The sequence below is a fragment of the Bos grunniens genome, chromosome 14, assembly GCF_055505025.1.
Source record: "Bos grunniens cultivar Pamir isolate PY7600 chromosome 14, Bosgru_T2T1.0, whole genome shotgun sequence".
Taxonomy (NCBI): domain Eukaryota; kingdom Metazoa; phylum Chordata; class Mammalia; order Artiodactyla; family Bovidae; genus Bos; species Bos grunniens.
This window is the reverse complement of record NC_141178.1, coordinates 66,092,953-66,118,196: the sequence shown is the minus strand read 5'-3', so window position 1 is coordinate 66,118,196 and position 25,244 is coordinate 66,092,953. Positions and strand designations below refer to the sequence as shown.

Genomic DNA, 25,244 nt, shown 5'->3' with positions numbered 1-25,244 from the left:
CAGGGAAAGCAAAACAAATCAAAACAGAAACTAGTGCTCTTGACACTTTTTCAGGCTCGGGAAATGGGAACCCATGGAAATTTCTACCTAATGATTTGACTGGCCAGGAATTCACCCTGTCTGCTTTCAAAGGGTTGTCCTCCGAGGTCTGGCTGTGATAAAAGTGGCAACCATCAAGAAGTGACTCTGAAAAGAGAAGAATGAGACAGGAAAAGAGAGGTAGTAGGTCATGTGACTGCTAAATGTCAACTACAATTGCAAGATGCCAAGAACTATTGTCCAACTGATAAGGTATCATAAGTCAAAAAATAAACATGTGACAACATTTAGGTTTATGCTTGTAACCATAATGTTAATTTATAAAAATTAACATTTGAAGATGGGTGAATGTGCACCTCTAGGAAGTGGGGTGGTGAGGTCAGGAGAGAGCAAAAAGCTTTTTTATCTCACATATACCTTCTATACTATCTGAAATCTTAAACAAGGAATAGGTATTGCTATTGTTCTTCAGTCGCTCAGTTGTGTCCAACTCTTTGCCACCCCATGGACTGCAGCACGCCAGTCTTCCCTGTCCTTCCCTATCTCCCAGAGTTTGCTCAGACTCATGTCTGTTGAGTTGATAATGCTATCCAACCATCTCATCCTCTGTTGCTCCCTTCTCTTGCCATCAATTTTTCCCAGCATCAGGGTCTTTTGTTGTTGCTTTAATAGAAAAATAAAATGGTCAAAAATTACAATAATGTATATATACATATAATATATATCTATCTATATATGTGTATACATGTGCATATACATGGAAACATGCCTGCCATGAATATATGCACATGTATGTATATACATACATCTTCTCAAATATTCTTTTTTCCTTAGGGTGGTTTGTAAAGCTCATGTGGGTACCTATTTTCACCTCATCAACTTCTGTATGCTTTCCAAAAAAAATGAGTGAACCAAAACTTTTAGTCAAAGATCCTTCTATTTAGATAAAGAAATAAAAACACCCTTTCCACTGACATTCACAGAGAAGCTACGATTACTAGAAGGCAAGGTGCTAGGCATCGAGATGCAGGGATGAATAACTCCAAGTGTTTCTGATAAAGATGAGGGTAAAAAGTGCAAATGGCTAACCATGATGATAATACAAATACAGTAAGTGGTAAAACTGAAGAAAAGAGCTCAAGAACTCCAGATGATGGCAAAAAGAGCATCAATCACAGGTGTGAGCTCTTCTTTGGTGGAGAGGGGAAGTGTCTGGAAGGCAGAGAGTTTGCAGTTACTTTCACTTGTCCTGAAGTTTGGGAGCTGAAAGACACCCACCTCAGTTCTCCCCATTTGTCATCCTGTTCCAGCCAACTCTAGGCCAAAGCAGAGGCCAGGATCCAGACACAAAGAAATCCTTTCCCTCCCTCTGCCACTCTACAGCCGGTTTATCTTAGGAGACAGGAAACTAGAAGACTTTCTGAGTCTCCCTAGAGCCTAGATCCCCAGAACTCTGGGCTGACATGTGAATCTTATTCTTTTCCAGGAACTGAGGGCCTCTGAAAACAAGAGGCATACAGACCACCCCTTGCTTATGAGAAGTTGTGGAACCCTCCCTAGTAACCAGTGACGCACAATCTGGTGCTTCCATTGTCTGCTCATCAGATTGGCAGAATTTTCAAAGACTGGGCAAATTTATGTTGTTGAGGGTGCAAGATAAAGGACACACCCACTCATTGCCGGTTGGGGTAGAAACTGGCTTAACCTCTTGGAAGGGCAGGTGGAAGCAACTCCATTAAGTTCACATGCAAACCCACAACTGACAACCCCACAAGGACATCTTTGCAGAAAGATATATGGACAAAACGCTAACGTGGATGCTTGTAATAGCAGAACATTGTAAACCACTGAAATGACAATCAATGAAGATACAGTTAAATTGATGGCAACATATCTATCTTAGGGAATACCAAGTGCAACAATTAAAAACAATAAGGCAGATCTCCTTGTCTTGTCACAGGTAGGATGACAAGCAAAGAATGCAAGTGTCATAGAGGTACAGGGTGTGATCTGACCTGTATTTTTAAAAATAGATGTGTTTGTGTGAATTCAAGTGTCAGAGAAAGTGTCCCTTGTTGTCTAAAATTTTATTACATGTATTCATATTTCACTTACTGAATTTTTATAGTGAAAGAAAAATAAGAATATTTTAAAATTCCTATTTCACTTATTGAATTTTTTAAAGCAAAAGAAAGAGTATTTTAAAATATGACAAGAGAAAGTGGAAATAATTTTTTTCTCTCTTTTTTGCTGTGCCATGTGGCATATGGGATCTCCCCTGACCAGGGATTGTTCCCCCTGCATTGGGAGTGTGGAGTCTTAACCACTGAACTGCTGGGGAAGTCCCAAGAATTTTTAAGTCAGGGGAGACCAGTGGGCTGCCCAGAACTCTAAGTGGTGAATTCAGCACAGTTCAGGTATTTGTCTTCAGCCCAACAGGCTAAGCAGACTTTGCTATACCAGACCTGAGTGGTTTAACCTCCCAGCAGCAAATTCAAAGTAGCTAAGCTCAGTGGTGACTGATGGAGAAATACGGACTTGTCACCTACAGCGAGGTGTCTCAACCTCCGCACTGTTGACTTTGGGGGCTGGGTGACTGTTGTGTGTGGCGGTGATGTCATGACACGTGTAGCAGCATTCCTGGCCTCTATCCTCCAGATGCCAGTATCACATCTCTCCCCCAATTGTGACAACCAAAAATGTCTCTAGATGGTGCCAAATGTCCCCTGTGCGGGTGTTGCCAGAATCGTCCCCAGCTGAGAGCCACTGATTTACAGCGAGAAATGTAACTGCCAGGAAAGCCAGATGCTGCTCTGCAGGAAAATGACAAGAGCAACCGAACTACAACGGAAGGTCGCTAGGAGAGCAGGAAGTCAGGACAAAGGCAGTTAAAAAAAAAAATAAGAAAATATGATTTAAATATCTGATGACTTTGACCTAGGACAGCCTCACACTGTCCAGAGGAATCTCTGTCTCTGGACAGTGACTTTGGTTGGGCACTGCAAGCTCTTTCCCCTCTGACCCACACTAACTAATGGTTCCCCTTTGATCAGCACTTTTATCCCCTCAGAGAACCAATGTGGTCCATTGTGTGAACACTCCTTAAACAGACCCATGACCTTGAATGACACAGGCGTGTAAACCCATAGAAGCAGGTGACCTCTGAGGGCAACAGAGCTCCAAATGCTCCACCACAATCGCATCCTTGCTTTGAAACTGCTTCATCTTAAAACTCTATGTGAGTTTGCAACTATACTTCAATTAAAAACATAAATCTAGGTAAGAATCTGAGGAAAAAAAAAAAACTCTATGTGACTTTGCCTTCTGCTCTGCCTTATATGCATGTTTTTATTTTAACAAAAAGCAAATACATTTCCCAAATCCTAAATAGTAAACTTCGGGACATCATGTTGCCGACGAAGGTCAATATAGTCAAAACTACGGTTTTTCCAGTAGTCGTGTACAGATGTGAGAGTTGAACCATAAAAAAGCCTGAACACAAAAGAATTGATGCTTTCAAACTGTGGTAGTGGAGAAGACTCTTGAGAGTCCCTTGGACTGCAAGGAGATCAAACCACTCAATCCTAAAGGAAATCAACCCTGAATATTTACTGGAAGGACTGATGTTGAAGCTCCAATACTTTGGCTACTTGATACAAAGAGCTGACATTGGGAAAGACCCTGAAGCTGGGAAAGATTGAGAGCAGGAGGAGAAGGGAGCATCAGAGGATGAGACGGTTGGATGGCATCACCGATGTAATGGACATGAGCTTCAGCAAACTCTGGGAGATAGTGAAGGACAGAGAAGCCTAGCACGCTGCAGGTCATGGGTTGCAGAATCACTCAACATAGTGACCGAACAACAACAACAAACTTTGGGAAACTACACAAGTTTCTCCTGTGGCTTCATGCTTTCCCAGGCACCTGCCAAGGTATAAAGTATAGACAACTTCCTGCTGTTTCCTCATCTCATCCAAGGAGAATATTTCCATGAGCTTGAAAAAGGTTCAAAGTTGCTTGGGGAATCTTCTTTCTTGAGGGCACCTTGTGCATCTATCTGACCTCCACAAGTGTACTGTTTACACTCCCGGGTCCAAGGAAAGCCCTTTCACGGTCACCTGTACTGAGTAGCTCACAGCCTCTGCAGCAGCTGAGCTCCAACAGCAACACAGACAAGAAAATGACGTGCTAAGCTTTCTCTGTCTCCAGTAGAATTCTAGTTAAGACAAATGCTGTATGATTTCATTCACTCATTTAAAATTTTTTAAATAAAGCATTTAAAAGCTAAATGAACAAACCAAACCATACAAAAATGAACACATAGATACGAAGAACAGAGCAGTGGTTATCAGAGGGGAACAGGGATGGGGGAAGAGAAAAATGGTTAAAGAGGTTCAGTTGTATGGTGACAGAAACTAAACCTTTGATGAGCACGCTATAGTCTATATAGAAGTTAAAATATAATATTGTACACATCAAACATATAAAATGTTATAAACCAATTAAAAAAATACAACCAAGTGACTCGTTTTAAGCAATACTGCTTCTTGAGTTTTTGTTTTGTTTTGTTTTTTTGTAGAAATTTCTCTTAGCAAGAAAGAAATTGGGGTGGGGAGGTTGGTACATGGGAGACTCTATTTCTAAACCAGACTTCCTTGGAATTTTATTTTCTCTTATCTGAGGGATTTTGTGTTTTAATGTAGGGTCAGAGGGCAGGTTAAATATAGTATATTTCAATCATGGCTCATTTAAAGCATGTGTCAAGACTGACTTTTGCAGGGGATCGAGCACTCATGGTTGAAGAAAAACCACAGCAGGGGAGCTGCTCAGGAAATGCTGAGCTCCTTCCGTCTGTTCTCAGGTCACAGAGTTGGACCCTGCAGTCTGGGACAGGTCTAAGATGTTCTGAGACAAACACTTTGGAGGTTTCAGTCATGACTTCATCAACCTCACTTTAATATCATTTGGAAGCCTACATTTTTTTTTTCGTGTTCCCATCTCTCCTCATCCAATCCCTTCTTTATTTATATGCCATAAATACAGAATCTGAGAAAGGACAGAACTAGTCACATCCGTTTCCTCTGATTCTTCCCAGAACTGGGATGGAGTTTCATGTCTTGCTGTTGCCTCCCTTGCCAATTCTATATGTGATTTTGATGTACTTTCATCATTAATTGTTTCTTGGTAGAACAAGATTTTCTGTTTTTACAATTTCCCTGAAAAATGACTATGAGAAATGGGCTATGGATCTTCACCTTTTCTTCCCTTCAGAATATTTTTCAAAGACTCAAATATCCATCCTCGTATTCTCGTCAGTAATTGGAAACCCTCTTGAAAGTTAGCTTGGTGGAGAGATAAGCAAGGCATTGATTCCTGCAATTTCTAGGCCCATGGGAAAAAAAAAGCCACACCAGGGACTATTTACACAGGCTGGAGGCAGAGAGAAATGAGAAGCATAGTTCTGCAAAAAGGGGTTTCATGTTAAGAAAAGTAAAGACCAGCATGAATTAGGCTGTATGTCAGAGCAGAAAAGCAACCCAGTCCACTTCAGCCTAGAAGGAGAAATCAGACCAAAAGAAGGCCACACTGAGATTTCCCAGGGGTGCAGGTTTGATCCTTGGCTAGAGAGCTAAGATCTCACATGCCTCCTGGTCAAAAAGCCAAAACATAAAACAGAAGCAATATTGTAATAAATTCAACAAAGACTTTTAAAAAAAAATGGTCCACATCAAAAACAAGTCTTAAAAAAAAGGTCATACCAGGATGGAGCCAGAAACACATGAGGATTAAGGATGTCTGTTTTGGACACGGGCAACTTGGGTTTGAACCAGCTGTGCCACTGTATTAACTACAAGTGACTTAGGCTCTCTCTGCTTTAATTCCTTACATGTGAAATGGGGGCAAAAGCATTGCTTCATTCAACAAGTGTTAATGAACACCTAGTATACATCAGGCACCCTTCTCGATGCTGGGAGGCGGGGAGGGGACAATGGAGGGTAAAACGTTCATGATCACTGCTCTTGGGGAATTTACATCCCAGGGAGGAGTGATGAGAACACAGAACAACAGAGGATGATTTCTGTAACAAATGCTATAAAGAAAACCAAACAGGATGATGTGACAGAAATCGGTGGGAGAAAGAGGGCAGTGAAACATTAGAACAAACAGGTGGCTGATGGGTGAAGGATGGAAACAAACCAGCCACGTGAAGATGAGGAGAAGCACGTTCAGGCAGAACCTGCTTTCAGAGGGCATTCCATAAGGACTCAATGAGATAAAGTGTGGAAAATCTTAGTGCAGCACCAGACACAACAAATGGAAGTTACTCAACAGACGGAGGCAACCATTATGATTCAGAGGCCTTGGGGAAATTCCCCAAGTCGGGGCATGAGGAAGCTGGGTGAGGGAATGACAAGGGCATCAGGGAGGAAACTGAAGCCAAAGGGTTGATGGTGTATCCTCAGCCATGCAGGCCAGATGGAACAAAGGAGTCAGGGGAGGCCTGTGAAGGGCACCAGGACTAACTGCAGAGCTCAGCCCCATCCAGAAGGGGCAGCTGGGCACACTCCACTTCCCTCAGTTGCCCTCATCCCTGTGACTCGTCCTTCTGGTCTGCACACAGCAGGACTCTCAGCTCACCCTACCCATGCAGCTCCCCTCCTATACCTGGGAGGCCTCTGTCCCATCTGGTCTGGACACTTGGACAGGAGGTGGGCAAACAAGTCAGACAGCATCCACCTAATCTCCTGTTTTATAGATAAGGAAGCTGGGGCTCAGGGAGGTGATAAGATACTAATGGGAATCACAGCTCCTCTCTCAAACTTGACTATAGCTTGTGCCTCCCTCAGTCAAGGAGGTTGTCTTTTTCCACCTTGGCTCTCCCTGTGTCTGTCCTAGAGCTCAAGGGATGGCATGAACAGAGCAGCAGGGATAGGGGGATCACCTGCCCAGCCAACCAACCCTGGTTATCCATGAGGTCACTGGTGTCACAGTGAACTATCCCCCACACCCAGAGAATGAAGCTCCAGGGCACCTAGTTTTCAGAACTGTGAGAAGAATCTTATGACAGGTCATGGGGATGGTGAGGAGACCATGATACCATTATCATAATGGTTGATAATACCATTATGGTATTATCAACATTGAGGGTACTCGTTGAGCAGGCCATGTACATAGCAGGGCAGGACGGTGGGGACCAGCAGTAGAAAATAGATCTGGTCATAGGAACAATTCAATCATCCAAAGAGTATTAACGGTACCACCTCAAACACAGAGCTGCAGGGACTTCCACGGTGGTCCAGTGGTTAAGAATCCACCTTCCAATACAGAGAAGGCAGGTTCGAACCCTGGTTGGGGAACTAAGATCCCACATGCAGCAGGGCAACTAAGCCCAGGCATCAAAACTAGAGAAGCCCATGCCCTGCAACGATGAGCCGGCACCACAATGAAGACCCGGTGCAGCCAAAATTTAAAAATTAAAGAACAAAAACACGGAACTACAGAAAGCAAGAGAAATAGTGACATCCCCTTCCATTTGAAAACCGCTTTCTTGTCCCACCCAGATGGCTTACAGAGGAGACAACCACAGACCAAGGAAGTTAACTCAAATGTTGTGATCCCCCATGCCCTGCTCTCATGAAGTCAAAGCCCATGATACTGGAGTAGGCCTTCCATGGATGAGGAACACAAAGTTCCCATCCATGAAACCATGAGGCAACAGCACCACACACACAGGCCCACCCCAAGAGGACCTGCTGGTCAGGGCTCCAGCCTTCTGAATCACTTATATTTCCTGGATGACACCATGCACTTTTCATCTGCAGACTTTGTAAATACTCTTTCCTTTGCCTGAAATCCTATTCCTCCTGTCTCTCCCCAACATGAACCTCATTTTCCTGGCTAAATCTTATTTATTTTGTCACAACGTAAATATCACCTCCTCCAGGAAGTCTTCAGGCTTCCGTGATAGCTCAGACTGTAAAGAATCCATCTACAATGCAGGAGACCTGGGTTCAATTCCCAGGTTGGGAAGACCCCCTGGAAAAAGGAATGGCAACCCACTCCAGTATTCTTGCCTGGAGAATCCCCATGGACAGAGGAGCCTGGCAGGCTACAGTTCATGGGGTCGCAAAGAGTCGGACACGACTGAGCAATTAATGCAACCACAAGCAACCAGGAGGTCTTCTCTGACACTCATGGTTGGTCCCCCATCCATGTGCCTCCCTGGTACCAGATGCCTCTGAGAGCACTCACCAACCACACTGTCGTGCAATGGCTTGATTGTGTTTCTGTTGCATTATGTTACACTACATTCCATGATGGCACAGGCTATGTCGTATTTGCTGGTATATCCCCTGGCCTCGACATGCACTTGACCGGTGGTCATCTACAGAACCATGAACAAGAGCAGAGCCCTGCCCTCTCAGGGCTCACAGTGTGGACACTCACAGCCCAGGATGTCTATTCCACAGCACACTCACCCTGAGAGCCCCAGGCCTCTTATGGCTGTCTTGCTCCCTCTTTTAGGAATCTCTACCCTCCCTCATTGTCAACAACTCCATGTTAGTCAGATGGGATCTGGATAATGCCAACCCGCTCTGGAGCCAGCCAGCTCCTCGCTGCAGACTGGGCACCAGTCCATCAGATTTTCTCCCCTCCACTGGCATGAGAGGCCCAAAGGCAGCCAGAAAAAATCAGCCTTGGGAATATTTGGCCTTTCCAGGCCCTTGGGATTAGAGTACAAAACTCTGGTCCAGGGAGACAAGCTAACCACCGTTTCCCTATTGATTGGTGGGAACTCCTTGCATTCATTTAGCTACCTGGACCCACTAGTTTCTCTCTCTCTCATTCTCCCAGTCTTATCACCATTTGTAGATTAACTTCTATTTTTTGTGGCAAGTCTATGCATAGGCTATGGTGCGCCTTTTGGGGTGTCTGCTGGGTCAGGAAGATCCCCTGGAGAAGGAAATAGCAACCCACTCCAGTATTCTTGCCTGGAGAATCCCTTGGACAGGGGACCCTGACAGGCTATAATCCACAGGGTCTCAAAGAGTTGGAAATGACTGAAGCGACTTAGCATGCACACATGCTTAGTTTATATGACTCCTTAAGCTCAGAAGGTAAAGAATCTGCCTCCAATGCAGGAGAACCAGATTCAATCCCTGGGTCAGAAAGATCCCCTGGAGTAGGAAATGGCAACTTACTCCAGTATGCTTGCCTGGGAAATCCCGTGGACAGAGGAGCCTGGTGGGCTACAGTCCATGAGGTCGCAAAGAGTCGGACACAACTGAGCAACTGAGCACACACACACTGTTATGAGGCGTGCTGAAAACTCACACCTCTCCCCACCCCCAAAAAATGGACAGTGACCTGAACAGTCTGAAGCATGACCTAGATTCATTAACACAGAGAGAAGAGTTCAAATATCAGGGGAAATAAATAGAGGTAAGCCTAAGAAAGAGAAGGAGTAAAGATAGCTAGACGGGGGTAGAACTAAGAACAATTCTCTTCGGCCATGTATTCTGACATAGAATACCAGGAACATAGGAGGCAGAAAGCCAAACAAGGGTACCCCCAAAGTCTTGCATGAAAGCCAGAGAAAGATGTGCGCCAGTGGATCCAGCAGTGGTGTGCTGACCAACGCTTAACAACCACTCTCGGGGGAAAGCCCTGGTCGCTAGTGCGTGCCCATTTCTGGAGTGTAAATAATCCCACCATGGCTGATTTCCCAGTAGCAGAGCTGGGAAGAAATGCTCACAACTTGCACTCTTGAACCAGCCCTAACATACCCCTGGCCAGCCAGGTAACCTGAGTGGGTTTTGCAGTCTGGGGCATCCAGGAACCCTAGGTGTTTAACATTCACACTTAATCTTTGCCATATATATTAATAATAATTAATAGCACTATCTGTGAATTAACATTCTACGTGTGGGGGTGGGGGGAGGTCATTTGTACCCTACCCTCCCTGCCTCCCCAGGAACGTGAATCCCAAAGAGGATGTGTCTGGACGGCTGGAGAAGCTACCAAAAGTCATGGAGAATATTTGGGCAGGGAGGAGAGATGAGGTTGCTTGTGTTGACAGTGGAACTTTGGAAAAAGAACAAAGATGCTTAAAAGGGGAATTCTTTTTAAGTTTTGCTTTGTAGTATGCATTATCATCCTCCAGATTTCCCCCAAGTAATCTTGAGTAAAGTCGGCATTTTTTTTTTTCACTAAAACTTTTGGAATTCAATTTGATCTGAGGAAGGATCCAGTAAGGTGCTGAGTTTGGTCTCAAGGTGGGTATAGGGTGAGAGAAGGGGCTGCGCAAAGGGGCCCAGTCACATTAAGAGCAGATGGAAAATAACAGTAGTAGCACATAACAATAACATAATAATACCAACACTGCTTGCTGAGCACCAACCACGTCTGGTTCTGCTCCACTTGCTTTATGAATATTAACATATTTCATCTCACAACATCCCTGTGTGGTAGGAACTCTACAGATTAGCAACTGGTTTGAGCCCAAACAGGCTGGTAGCAAAGCCCAAGCTCAACTGATTATTATACTACCTCTCTGGGTAGTATATGGAATACAGTGTATATTTTAATCTTTTTATTCATTCTACTCTTTTTTAGAACAGGAGAAATACTAATAACCTCAGATATGCAGATGACACCACCCTTAATGCAGAAAGAGAAGAGGAACTAAAGAGCCTCCTGATGAAAGGGAAAGAGGAGACTGAAAAAGTTGGCTTAAAACTCAACATTCAAAAACCTAAGATCATGGCATCTGGTCCCATCATTTCATGGCAAATAGATAGGGAAACAATGTAAACAGGGACAGACTTCATTTTCTTGAGCTCCAAAATCACTGCAGATGGTGACTGCAGTCATGAAATTAAAAGATACTTGCTGCTTGGAAGAAAAGCTATGACAAAACTAGTCAGCATATTAAAAAGCAGAGACGTTACTTTGCCAACAAAGGTTCATCTAGTCAAAGCTATGGTTTTTCCAGTAGTCATGTATGGATATGAAAGTTGGACCACAAAGAAAGCTGAGCACCAAAGAATTGATGCTTTTGAACTGTGGTGTTAGAGAATATTCTTGAGAGTCCCTTGGACTGCAAGGAGATCAAACCAGTCAATCCTAAAAGAAATCTACCTTGAATATTCATTGGAAGGACTGATACTGAAACTGAAGCTCCAATACTTTGGCCACCTGATGCGAAGAACTGATTCACTGGAAAAGACCTTGATGCTGGGAGGGATTGGGGGCAGGAGGAGAAGGGGACGACAGAGGATGAGATGGCTGGATGGCATCACCAACTCAATGAACAAGAGTTTGAGCAAACTCCAGGAGTTGGTGATGGTCAGGGAAGCCTGGTGTGCTGCAGTCCATGGGATTGCAAAGAGCTGGACACGACTGAGTGACTGAACTGAACTCTTTTTTACTGAAGAATAGTTTATTTACAGTATTATATTAGTTTCAGGTGTACAACATAGTGGCTCAATATTTTGTAGATTATACTCCATTTAAAGTTATTATAAAATATTGACTATATGCCATACAGTGTATCTTTTTAGAGAAATTGTCTATATTTCAATACAGAACCCCTTAGAGCTCTGTGGTTAGGATATTTGAACAGATATTCCCAGGAGAGGGACTTCTCTGGTGGTCCAGTGGCTGAGACTCTGTGCTCCCAATGCTGGGGGTCTGGGTTCAATCCCTGGTCAGGGACCTGGATTCCACATGCCACAACCAAGAGTTCACATGCTGCTATTAAATATCCCACATGCTGTAGTGAAGATCAAGGGTCCCATGTGCCACAACTAACAGCCAGCACAGCCAAATTAAAAGAAAAAAAAAAAAAAAAAATATATATATATATATATATATATATATTCCCAGGAAAGCTAGAAACCTAATGTACCTTTTGGTAAGCATTCCTTTGAAGAGAAAATGAGACCTTTACATGGACTGTAAGGGAGAGAGGGGGTTTCAGTCATCAATCACAGCTCTGGATACCATCTCTCTGAGGCTCCTGAAATCACTGCAGAAATGCATTGTGCACCAGCTGCATCCAATTCAATTCAACAGACATTATTAAGCACCCTTTGAGGGCTACTCTGTGCATCGCACCCAGCCAGAGGGGCGGGGCCAGGAGCGGAGTGGAGAAGCAGGCACACCCTCACCTCTGTGACGGGAGAGGGACGTGCGTGCGTGCGGGGCAACTAAGTGAGTGAGGCTCAGCACGTGACACAGGCATCATGAGAAACTTCATAGGATGATAAAGTCAGGGCTCGTCTTCGAGGGATTCCAGTAGGGTACAGGTGAAGGGAGAGTGAGGGAGTTCCAGGGAGGGTCGGGGGCGGGGGGAGCCCGAAAAGTGCAGAGGTGGCGCAGACAAGGGAAAGAGTGGGACCATGAGCCTGAGGAGGAAGCTTCAGGCACCGAAATCAGATGCTGTTCTCCGGAGTTCACAGTCTTCTCCACGTTATTATTATCTTTTAATTGAAATGTTCTTAATTTTTTTGTTGTTGTTTTTTGGCTGTGCCACTCAGCATGTGGTATCTTAGCTCCCCAACCAGGGATCAAACTCTCACTCCCTGCCTTGGAAACTCAGAAACTCAGAGTCCTAACCACTAGACCACCAAGGAAGTCCCTCTCCACATGATTTTATAATTTAAATATGAGATGAAGAGGTTAAAGTTATCATGAAAGCCTAAAAGATCAACAGGACTATGTTCATCCTGACCAAATAAAGAGCACCTTAAAACAGAATGAAACATAATAATACTTCACTAACCTTAACTCATGATGATGAATAATGAACCAGCTGGTCTAGGCTTAAAATTTCCAAGGCAGCGCAGAGTTACTGTGTGCAGGTCAGTATCTAAGTACCTCCAGCCCTTTCCCCTGCTCCTCCCTCTCAATTTTTCCATCCTTCCCCCAGTTCAGATCTTAAAGCCCCACAACTCTGAATTCCTTCCCTCTGGTCCTCTCCAGGTTGCACTTTCCTGATTGTGTCTTTTCTATCAAAAAATCATGTCTTTCCTATCTTCTGTGTTCCAGGCCCTTGCAGCCTGAGATATCCCTAACTGGAGCCCAGGTGATAATAAGAGATCATAAAAATTATGATCTTCAACTGGGAAAATATTAGCTTCAGAATCAAAAGTGCAGGAAATGGGAGAATGTCAGACCACTAAGAGAGACCAGGGCAGGGTCTTCTAATTCCTTTCAAATCATAGCCAATAGGAGACTCTCTATTCTACCTACAGGGCTGGCACTGTTTGGGGAAATTGCTTTAGGAAACCAACAGCCAGATTTCATAGAAGAAAAGGCAGACCATGGCTACAGAGTGTCCTCTCTACCCTCTTGTGCCCTGGTCCCTGTTTTCCTTCCACTCCCTCCCCCTGCCGAGGAAACACAGAGATGTTTTTGGAATGTAATTCTAGATAACTCAGGCTATCTATCGAATTACATTTCATCTGGCAGTCCAGACCGGCTGGATGAGCCAGCATAAAAAGAGACCAGAGGTGGAGGAGGGAGGAAAAAGCCATGGGGGAGAGCAGGGTAAAGAAGGTGATGACAAGAGGAGCTTATAGAAGCAAAGACCTGGAAATCTGGACCCAGCAAGTTCAGCTTCTGAGCCCAGTGTCCATCTGAAGGCCAAGGGCACTGCCAACAGTCCTATGGGCATCTCCAGCATTTCCTAATTGCCTTGGCCAGAGTCCACTGCAACTTATATCTCTGGACATTTCAGTGTTTACAGAGCCCTTCCCAGATAGACAGCCTCCCCATGGCCCTGTGACAAAGACAACTGCTATTAATATACCCATTGTACAGATTAATAAATTGAGGCTGAGCAATCCAGTGATTCACCCAAGTTTGTTCAGTGAGTGAGAAAGGAAATTGGGGCTTCACTCCAGCTCTTCTCATTCAAGAGCTCCCACCTTCTCCTTCTTCTCCATTACTATAATGACTACTTAGAATTTCTATAGATTCTATTTAGTTGATGTCCTCAGATCTACTATGAACCAGTACCTTGTAGTAGTCAGTGTCATAGGAAATATAGAAATGAGGGTATAGAGAATTGTCCTCTTCCCTCAAGTTACAAGGCTGAGAGATTTTGAAATAATGTAGAGCCTTCTGGCCAATGTGCTTTCAAACACGACCTCTCCTTCAGAACTTCACCCTACAGTCACTCATTCAATAAATGTTTATTGGGTACTTGCTCTGTGCCAGGCCCTTCCTAGGTGCTGAGGTTACAATGGGGACAGTTAAGGCCATTGCTCTATATGGATGTGAGAGTGGCAAAGAATTGATGCTTTCAAACTGTGGTGCTTCAGAAGACTCTTGAGAGTCACTTGGAGAGCAAAGAAATCAAGCCAGTCAATCATAAAAGAAATCAACCCTGAATATTCATTGAAAGGACTGATGCTGAAGCTGAAGCTCCAATACTTTTGCCACCTGATGCGAAGACCCGACTTGTCAGAAAAGACCCTGATGCTGGGAAAGATTGAAGGGGGGAGGAGGCAACAGACAATGAGATAGTTGAATGGCATCACTGACTCAGTGGACACGAGTTTTAGCAAACTCCGGGAGGTAGTGAAGAACAGGGAAGCCTGGCGTGCTGCAACCATGGTGTTGCAAAGAGTCTGACATGACTTACTGACTGAACAACAACTCATGAAGATTAGATTCTAATGGCAAGGGACAAGTAAGAAACCAAGAAAATAAACAAGTGCGTGCCAAAAGAAAAACAGATGCAAAGAGAGCTTCTCTTGGACAAAAACAAGCTCAGATCATATGAATGTCAGGCTGAGTTTCACAAATCAGCCTCCAATCTTCTAAATTAATACCAAGTTGGTTCTCTATTTACCAGATCCTATAAAAATAAGTCCCCTTATTACAAAACCACAGAAAACACCATATGAGAGCCCTGGTCAAAAGTCAAACTGGGGAAGACAGCTGCAAGACCCAAGGAAAGATGTAGCTGCTGATACACCACAGCCTCATCTTCAAGGCAGGAATAGATGTGAAGCCTGAGAAAAGGGCAGATTCATTCATGCTGGAATGATCTGGGAAGATGACATTATCATTATGTCTTCAGGGTCGAATTGGAGACTCTTGTATATCAAAATTAAATTATTCGCTTACAGTATCACACAGAAAGCCTTCAGCTTCCAGGATGTCCATATGTGTTTGTTCACATGTGACTTTTATATTTCAAAAGATAATACCTTCAGAAAGTAGCCAAGCCCACCCCATACAGTGGGGCATTTGACACCCACTGTGCTTGTTTGGCAATTAACCACACACTGTCCATGAACTTGAACAGCTGTCTTACATTGTTCATAATCTCTTCCAGGGTTGGACTTCTCATGCAATGGTGATTCATCTACCAGCTGGGATTTATAGGGATCACCTCTCACCCTTGGGGCTTCCCAGGTGGCTCAGTGCAATGCAGGAGACGCAGGCAGACCCAAGTTCAATTCCTGGGTCAGGAAGATCCCCTGGAGAAGGGCACCCCAATATTCCTGCCTGGAGAATCCCATGGGCAGAGGAGCCTGGCGGGCTACAGTCCATGGGGTGGCAGAGTCAGACATGACTGAAGCGACTGAGCATGCACCTCTCACCCTTGTGCTGTTTTAACCTTGCACTATAATATAGCCTTCATGTAGTCCACAATGTGTCAAATTCCTGCTATGTGCTGGGCACTGCATTAGACACTGGGGAGGGTAGACTTCTGGGAGATGTTAGTCGATAGAGACAAACTCTAGCCATCACCCAAATGAATCTATAGTTAGATATTACAGACTGAACAAGCAAAAGGAAGGGAAAGAATTCAACCCAATGATAATGGATCACATTTAGGATATATGATCTGGACTGGAGGGAAGGGAAGTGATTCCCTATGGAAGTGGCACTGGAGCTGAGAAGGAGAGCGGAGGCAGAAGGCAGGGAGGCCCTGGGCGGGAGGAGCAGCAAGTCAACACGTGCACCGTGCCAAAGTTTGCGTGGTCGACAAACTGGGACCACAGCAGAGACAGGACTAGGAGCTAGAAGGGAGCAAGGCGAGAGACTTGGATGGATCTTTGCAGAACTTCCCTTAAAGGCAAGGAGAAGCCCTTGAGGTGTATGCTGTGTCATAGGGTTTGCACATCAAAAAGGTCTCCTACCTGCTAGGTGGAGCAGCCTTCTCTAAATACTGGATTATACATCCTTAAGAGTAAAAATGTTTTATGTAATTTTGTGTGTTGTATATTTGTATATTCATATATATTGTATAGTTTGTGTACATTATCAAACATACAGATATAGAAGTTTTTAAAGGGAACTAAGAAATAATTTTCAAAGTCTTGGCAAAATGCTGGTAACTGTTGAAGCGGAGTAGTAGGTACATGGAGTTTCATTACTATATTTTTTTCAGTGTATGCTTGAAAATGAGCACGAAGAAAAGATTTTCTTGAAAATTATGATGATGACTATGTATTATCATTAATTAATATCTCAAAGCACAATGTACACTTAGGGTGAGGTTTGTTACCAACAACAATAGATGTTGCCCGTATTTCATGTGATATATTTTTGGGGCCATGCTGTTGGGTAGGTGAGATCTTAGTTCCCCTAATAAGGAGCAAAACTTTGCCCCTTGCATTGGAAGCACAGAGTCTTAACCGCTGGGCTGCCAGGGAAGTCCCTTCATGTGATATTTTTGACCACTCTGAATTCGGGGGCCAACTTGGTGTCTGACTTGATTAGATCCAAAGACTTGATCATTGTCGTTACGGATTCAAGATGTACTGGCTCGGCCACTAGCCTTTCACTCCCTCTTGCTTGCTTCAAGTATTCAATCTACAGCTATGAAGCAGGAAGCCTTTTAAGTTGCTTGTCCATTTTCTGAAAGCTCATTTAATTAAATGAGCTTAATGGAATCCATAAACGGCTTCTCCTGGAGAAGATACAAGATGCAGCACATCCTAAGACACTGAGGACAAATGGGCAAGGGAACTTGAATAGACTTTGCCAAAGATGGCATACAGATGCCAACCGGGACATGAACAGATGCTCAGCTTCACAAATGAGGAAATGCAAGTCAAAACCACAGGGAGAGATCACCTCACACCTGTTAGGATGGCTATGATCAGAAAAATGAAAGTAACAAGGGTTGGTGAGGATGCGGAGAAAAGGAAACCCTCATACACCACTTGTGGGAATGCTTTGGACAGTCACTATGAAAAACAGTATGGAGGTTCCTCAATGAATTAAAAAACTACCATGTGATCCAGCAATTCTACCTCTGGAATATATCCAGAAGTATATCCAAATGAAATGAATTCAGGATCTCAAAGAGGTATCTGCACCCCCATGCTCACTGCAGCAGTATTCCCTATAACCGAGATATGGAGACAAACGTCCACTGATGCATGAATGGATGAGGAAAGTGTGGCACCCTTACTACAGTGGCATATTATTCAGTCTTTTTTTTAAAAAGGAGGAAATCCTGCCATTTGCAACAACATTAATGGACCTAGAAGAATTATGTTAAGTGAAATAAACCAGATGCAGAAAGACAAATATCGCATGATCTCACTTATATATGGAATCTAAATAGTCAGTCATAGAAACAGTTGAATGGTGTTTACCAGGAGCTAGAGAACAGGGAGAGGTTGGTCAAGGGTACAAAGTTTCAGTGACGCAAGATGAATCAGTTCTAGGGATCCCATCTATACAACAATGTGACTATAAAATATTATACAGTATACTTGAAATTGCTAAGAGGGTACATTTTAAGGGTTCTCACCACAAAAAAAGGGTAGCCCAATGAGATGATGGATATGTTAATTAGCTGATTGTTGTGAATATTCACAATGTATGTGTACATAAAATCATCAAACTGTACACATTAAATATGTACAACTTGTAATCATCAATAAATCTGGGGGAAAAAAACCCAACAAGCAGAAAACCATGAGGGCATCCTTGAGCCCTGCCATGTTCTGGAGCCTCCAGTATGCCTGTCAAACCAAAATCACAAGACTATCTGGTACAAGGATTGGGGCAAGGAGCCTGGGTAAAGCCACTTGTTGAATGTAAGTAAAATTTTATTCCTAATACTAATAAAAAGAAAAGTTCTAGTATTTTCTGCCTGCACCCCAATGGATCACATGGTACGCAAAGTTTTGGAGACTCTGCAATAAAGACTAGACAAGAAGGATCCAGTAAGGACATAGAGGAGGCCACTTCAGTATGGAATGGAGTGAGGATGGGGTGACAATGGCAATAATGGAGGGATAAAGATGGATTCAAGAGATATTTACAAGTATATCAATGCCAGATTAAAACGGGGATGGAGCAGGACACAGAAGCACTTCTGGGTTTCTGTCTAGCACAGAGTTGTACCTTGTACAAAAATGTATATTGATTCAAATGTTGAATTAAATTAGCACAGTGTCATAAAACTGAAACTTATTCACATTACTCAAATGAGGTATTCATTATTTACAAAACAAATACTCATAGACTTTGAGAGTGAACTTATGGTTGCCAGTGGAAAGGATGAGGGGAGGGGATAGTTAGGGAGCTGGGGATCAACTTGTACACTGCTGCTATATTTAAAATGGGCAGCCAACAAGGTCCTACTGTATAGCAGAGAACTCTGCTCAAAGTCATATGGAAGCCTGGATGGGAGGGGAGTTTGGGGAGAATGGGTACATGTGTATGTATGATTGAGTCCCTCTGCTGTCCACCTGAAAGTATCACAACATTGTTAATCAGCTGTACCCCAATATGAAACAAAAAGCTTTCAAAATAAATAAATAAATGGGTTGTTCCTACTAATAGTGCTAACATAATACTTTCTCTGTTTGCATTTTTTAATAGTTCTAGAAAGCGCACCAGGTTTGCACTGAGCTAATCTCACTTGTGGGAAGCTTTTGATTTTGAACCCAGAGCTCAGGCAGAGTTTAGGAGATGACCGTGGACAAGCTGCACATTCAAGCCTCTGCAGTGCAGCTGGCATTCCGGGCACCTTGACTTGGTGAGAGGTCAGCCCTTGCCCTCCCACCACCCAGAACCAGCTTCCCCAACAGAAAGTTCCATGTGAGGACATATCATAGTCAGGATGACAGGGACATGCTTGTAGGCTGAGCCCCAGGCATGGGCCAAGCAAACCACCACCCTCTCTAGTTTAACCGGAGGGGCTCCAGGAAGCTCAAGCCCCAAAGGCCGCTTCTCTTTCCTATTCACCTGGCACCACTGCCTGTGATCCCCTCCTCAGAAATGAATTCCTCTGCATTGAGTATCAGCTCCGAGCCATTCTAGGATGAGTAAAACAATATCATTGACCCTTCATATGAGTGGGTTTATCAGATCGCTTTTCTCAGTGGCAAGAAAAGCCCCGTTTCACAAGAACCCTGTATGTATGAGTTTGAACAAGCTCCAGAAGTTGGCGATAGACGGGGAAGCTGGGCGTGCTGCAGTCCATGGGGTCGCAAAGAGTTGGACACGACTGAGCGACTGAACTGAACTGCATGTATGGTAGAGCACAGAAATTAGCATGCAAGATGCCCCACAAATACAACATCTTGCAGTGTCCTTGCCTCATTCCCAGGCTGCAGAGAGTAGGCAGACAGAGGTACCCCTTCCTCCTCACAAGCCAGTTCCCCCACCTAGGGAGATGATGCTGTTCTAGAATACAGAACAATATTGATACTATAGTTAAAATTTTAAAGCTCTAATTTACTAAGCAATTACGTGTACCAGGCCCATGGGGAAAGCACTTTACAGCTAAAATCCCTTTTATGTTTTACTATAAATCCACGAGGTAGCTAACTATGATTGCCTGTACTTAACAGATGGGTAAAGATCAGAGAGGCTAAATAGTTGTGTAATGATGAAGCCAAGACCGTATTCACGATAGCAGCATGTTGCAGATTAAAGAAAACTGCACCAAAAATCAAGAGACTTGAGTTTGAAATCCAGCTTTCCCAGTCAAGAGCTAGGTGCCTTCGGGCGACCTCAGGGTCTCGGTTTTCTCCTCTGTAAGATGAGAACCCAGGGACGTCCTCGGTGCACCCAGCTCGGACATCCCATGAATCTACTGAGACATAACCCTCCATCCGCCAAGGCTTCCCATCCACATACACACTTTGTCTTGAAGGCAGTTTAATTAGCCACCCTGTGCCCCAGCTCCGGAGAAGGCAATGGCACCCCACTCCAGTACTCTTGCCTGGAAAATCCCATGGATGGTGGAGCCTGGTGGGCTGCAGTCCATGGGGTCACTAAGAGTCGGACACGACTGAGCGACTTCTTTCACTTTTCACTTTCATGCATTGGAGAAGGAAATGACAACCCACTCCAGTGTTCTTGCTTGGAGAATCCCAGGGATGGGGGAGCCTGGTGGGCTGCCGTCTATGGGGTTGCACAGAGTTGGACACGACTGAAGTGACTTAGCAGTGCCCCAGCTCAGAGGAGCAGGCAATTTTCAGAGAGCGCCAGGAGTTAACAACAGTTGTCTTTCTTCAATTTTTAAATTAAACTGAAAAAAAAAAAGAAAAAAGCTACTCTAGTGCTAATAAGATCAATGCCTGGGCATTCAGCGGGTTGGATGGAAAATATCAACCTGCTGAGTGGACAGGCCAATGGGAGGTAGGCTGGCATGTTACAGTTTGTGTTCCTGTAACCAGGGGTGGGAGGCTTAGGGCTTCAGCTGTCCCATCAGCTGTGACCTGTTCATGCTTCTCAACTCTCAGAGCCACCCTGCCTCAGGCAGAATTACTTTCCACAAAGACAGATAACAGGTGGCCTCGGGTCCCCACATAGCCCCCAGGAAACCCATGGAGACCAGGCCTTGCCGCAAACAACTTTTCAGAAGAGGAAGTGCCTTCCTTTATAATCCGGAGGAGCCTTCATCCGGGACCTACCTCTTGCTGACTCATCTCATGTCAATCTTGATCATCCCACGTGAAGTCCATGAATAAGCTACCCCTGGTGCTGGTCATGAATCTCAGCTTTGCCGTTTATTAAGAACACCTGGGTTGAAATTCCAGCTCTGCCACTTATTAAAAACACCGCTTGACACCTCCAAGCCTCAGCCTCCTCACCTGAAAAATGGATTAGAGCACTTTACAGGGTCGTTGACAATATTAAGATTTTACTTACATGGGAACAGATCTAGCCCAGGAGTCACATACATTAAGCACTCAATAAGTATTTGTTAAATCTCAATCATAAGTTGTAAGTCTCCAAGCCTGAAAGAGGAAAGTTAAAGATTGTATGTCACTCAGGGGAAAATGATTACAGAATTCTGCAGCCCTCAAAAGCCAATGGAGGGATTTCCCTGGAGGTCCAGTGGTTTAGACTCCGTCTTCCAGTGCAGGGGGTACAGGGACCTAAGATCCCACATGCCTCAGGGCCAATAAGCCAAAACATAAAACATAAGCAATACTGTAACAAATGCAATAAAGGCTTTTTAAAAAGTGGTCTACATCAAAAAAAAAAACCAAACCCTTTCTTTAAAAAAGGACATTGGAAATTTAATTCCATTTATTCTGCAAGTCTTTACTTGCTGAATATGCTGACTATGTATTGAGCACAGGTATCAAGGACACAGAAAAGAACGAGACACACAAGAACTTGCTCCCATGGAACTTATTTACTGTGAGCTATTTGAAATTTTATAAAGTTTAAATCTATTTGGGGACCACAGTAACCTATTGAGCTATTAGGCCATTAAGGAAAATCCAGTGTCCAGCCTCCACACTTGGCCTCAGCAAAGGGCTCTTGCGACACTCTTCGTGGTGGCCCTATCACAGAGCACATTCCCAGGCTGGAAGAACTATGACTCTGACCCAGTGTGACATTTCTTATATCCTCGGGTATCCTTTCTGCTGGCCTAAGTGGACAGGCCGCATAGTGAGTATGACATAGCCTCTCTTCCCCCCAGTATGTACCTCAAGACATGACTAGATGATCCACGAGAAAAGAGCTTTTTGTCTTCACAAGTTCAGGAAACAATGCCTTGAACCAAGTTCAACAGGTTTCTTAGCTGCAGGCTTTATCAGAGCCTTTAGTAAGCTGAGGATTATAGTATGCAGCCTTTGACCAAAGCGCTGCTTTGACCATGAAACACTTCTTTATTCCAGGGTAAGTCTGACCTTTCCCAACAAACATTTTCAGACACTCTGGATTCTTGGAAAGCAGTCAGGAGCCCTGAATTCTGCCACTGACTCACTCTGTGGTCTCAAGCAGGGCAGGGTACCTCCCTAGATCTTAGATTCCTCATCCAGAAAATGTGTCTGTGTGTTCAAGATGGGGCAGGAAGGTGATGAGGAGGAGAGGGGAAGCTGGATCACATCACCTCAAAGGTCCCTTTCAGCAGGACCAGTTCATGATATGCAGGGTCACCAAGCTCTCTGGTGTACTAGCTGGCTCATGACTCTGAGTATTGGCCCACAGGTTCCAGAGACCTCTCAACACTCAGCACCCCTGGGTTTGACCGTGACATATTCTTCTTCATTCCAATGACCATTCCTATTGCCTTCAGTTCTATTAGTGTAGTATAGGGAAAGTCACTGTCATATCCGACTCTTTTCAACCCCATGGACTGTAGCCTGCCAGGCTCCTCTGTCCATGGGATTTACCAGGCAAGAATACTGGAGTGGGTTGCCATTTCCTTCTCCAGATGATCTTCCCAACCCAGGGATTGAACCCTGGTCTCCTTCATTGCAGGCAGATTCTTTACCATCTGAGCCACCAGCTTAATGATCAGTTCTATGAACGGCCTCTCTATTCTATGGCCCACTAGTTCTTGAAGAAATTGCTCAAAAGCTTGTGTTAGCAGTCAGGTGGGGCCCTGAAGCACCAGGATCAGCGAGAGTCAGTTCTATCCCATCTGAACCATTTCTAAAGGAGCTGGGGAAAACTATGCAAACAGTATGAGCTAGTACTTTATACTGGAATGGGTAGTCTTTCCCTTCTCCAAGGGATCGTCCCAACCCAGGGATCGAACCCAGGTCTCCCGCATTGCAAACAGATTCTTTACCAGCTGAGCCACAAGGGAAGCCCTCAACATGATCAACCATGTACAAATCAATTTCTGTATCTATATCTACCTACATATACAGATATATCTATATATTACAGATATCTAGATAACTAATATATATATGTTTATATACAGAGTTTCCCTGGTGGCTCAGATGGTAAAGAATCTGTCTGCAATGCAGAAGACCCAGGTTCAATCCCTGGGTCAGGAAGATCCACTGGAGAAGTGAATGGCAACTCACTCCAGTATTCTTGCCTGAAGAATTCCATGAACAGAGGAGCCTGGCAGGCTATAGTCCATGGGGTCGAAAAGAGTTGGACACGACTGAGCAACTAACACTTTCACTTTCAGACATCTATATCTATTTATTTATCTATCTAAATCACCCATCAAGAAACAGAGAGAGGAGAGCCTAGAAAAAATCCAATAAATTATTAGCAGTGGTTTTCTCTGGGTCGTGGATAATGTGGGACTACTATTTTCATTCTTAAACTTTTCTATATTTTCCAAATGTTCATCAATTAGCATATATATTTCTATGATGCAATGAAATTAGTCCCTCCCCTCTTTTTAAAAAGTCACTTAGTGCAGGTCTGGGTATGAAAGAAACCATCCATCAGATTCTGTCAGATTGCCCCAGCCAGAGTCCTCCGCGTTCCTTCTCCCATTACCTTGGCTTGTTTCCCTGATTCCTAATCTCAACACCAACTCCCAAGCACAGTTTTTAATAGCTCCCCAACTGAGCTCCTGGCATTTCCATGTGACCTCTGGCTCTCAGTTTATGCAGGCCCTAAGGCCTCAGAGTAGCCACATATATTTGTGCAGGCTGTCCACTGCACAACTCCAGTGTTCACAATTACATAGATGACAACATGTATGGCCCCTCCTGAGTTGTGCAGTGCACAGTCCACACAACCTTACATGGCAGCCCTGCCTGATGCCCTGAGCCATTACTCACAATCATGTAAACATTTGCAGTGAAGTGCTATGCAGAATACAGCATATCTGGATCTGGGAGGCAGCCACCTAATGTATCACAGCATGGGCTCTGAAATCCAACAGCCTTCTTTATACACTGAGTGGCCTCAGACAAATTTTTAAACTTCTCTGGCAGATCAGCTTCAGTTCCTTTACCTACCTGTAAAGTGAGCACCAGTGTCTACCCACCAGGGTCGTTCTGAGGATTCAATGCAGTTTAAATATGAAGCACGTAATCAACTTTCTGTCCCATGGTAAGTGCTCAATAAACGTTAATTACTGTACGTACGATTTTCCCTGAAGTCACACACAGACACCTAGAGACAAGCTCTTCAATGCTAATTAAAACTTGCATTCTTATTACCTCCATGTGGGTAGGAGGTGGGTAGTGGGGGGTGGAGGGAAGTGAGCCAGGGTAAAGATGAGTTCCTTGGGGCCAGACTGGATCATGGGTGCTCACTAAGGTGCTGATGGCAGGGGAGGTGCCCACTGTGGAGGAGGTAAGCCTTCTTGTCTGCCCAGCATCTCTGAAGGATACCCCTCCCCTACGAGCAGCCGGGTGGTTCACATGGGCTGGCTCCCAGCCTCTGAGCTTCAGACAGTGCAGATCAGAATGCTCCTAGGTGGAGCGTTGCTTCAGGAAATGGGCAGGTGACCCAAGCCAGGTCAATCGTGTCATTGCTGGTACTTAGACTGGAATTTGAGGAATGATGCTCTTTTTTTTTTTTTTCTCAGATAATCAACTCAGAGGACAATGGAAGCTGGGAGGGGCCAATGGCTATCTTCGTCACTGATGAGAAAAGCCTGCCTGGTGCTGAAGCCAGTGCAGAGATGAACAAGAATGTGTAATGGGGCGAGGTGGGTGGGGTGGGGAAGAGACAGAGAGGCACAGGGCACCTCAAGTCATGCCCACAGCCCAAGAGCCACCCATGGACTTTCAACGCTCCTGAACCAAAACATTCCCTCTGCGCTTTCCTTTTTCCTTAAATTGATCTGAGTTTGCAGATCTTGGCTTGGCTAGTTTGCAGACCTTGGCTAATATGCTCAAGAAATATACCTGTTGGGGCAAGTCACAACTTCCCAGAGCCCTGGAGCATCTCCTGCATCCCAGCTCTTCAACACTTGGACACTAAGCCAATGAGCAGGACCCAGAAGGCCCTCCAGTTTCTCTGTGCCCTAACAGACCCTCAAACAC

At 44.4% G+C, this 25,244-nt stretch overlaps 1 long non-coding RNA gene across 1 annotated transcript in view; it reads right to left on the bottom strand.

Moving 5' to 3' along the window:
- Positions 1 to 21,128, bottom strand: part of LOC147359582 (uncharacterized) — a 32,880-nt gene extending 11,752 nt beyond the window's left edge. The window contains exons 1-2 of the long non-coding RNA XR_015140925.1: positions 20,949 to 21,128; positions 88 to 186 (exon numbers count right to left, since the gene is read on the bottom strand). This is a non-coding gene — a long non-coding RNA (uncharacterized LOC147359582). The remainder of the gene's footprint in view (positions 1 to 87; positions 187 to 20,948) is intronic.
- Positions 21,129 to 25,244: the final 4,116 nt, after the last annotated feature.